At 65.5% G+C, this 293-nt stretch overlaps 1 protein-coding gene across 1 annotated transcript in view; it reads right to left on the minus strand.

Moving 5' to 3' along the window:
- LOC104082155 (absent in melanoma 1-like protein) overlaps positions 1–293 on the minus strand; it is a gene marked incomplete at its 3' end in the record, with an annotated part of 3,625 nt that overhangs the window by 1,826 nt on the left and 1,506 nt on the right. The window lies entirely within an intron of this gene.

Here is a 293-nt window from a genome sequence, read left to right on the forward strand (position 1 = left end):
TGCCACGGGGCTGCTCGCTCTGCCCGTACGCCGTCCAGGGATTGTCGATCTCCACGTCCCCCTCGGCCAGCACGCACTTGCGCCCATGAAACCTCGGCTTCTCGTACATCACCCACCTGGGAGCGGGGTGGGAGCAAAGGGGGGGAAAATCTTGCTTTTACCCGCAGCCCCGCCAGCCATCGGGAGCCTTGGGGCAGCATGTGGGTGGGGACATCCTGCCACCGCCGCGATGCTGGATCGCAGCCACGGTAATTAGCACTGGCAGGACGGTCAGTCCTGAACCCCAGGCTGGG

This window comes from Fulmarus glacialis, unplaced genomic scaffold, assembly GCF_000690835.1.
Source record: "Fulmarus glacialis isolate BGI_N327 unplaced genomic scaffold, ASM69083v1 scaffold26309, whole genome shotgun sequence".
NCBI lineage: Eukaryota > Metazoa > Chordata > Aves > Procellariiformes > Procellariidae > Fulmarus > Fulmarus glacialis.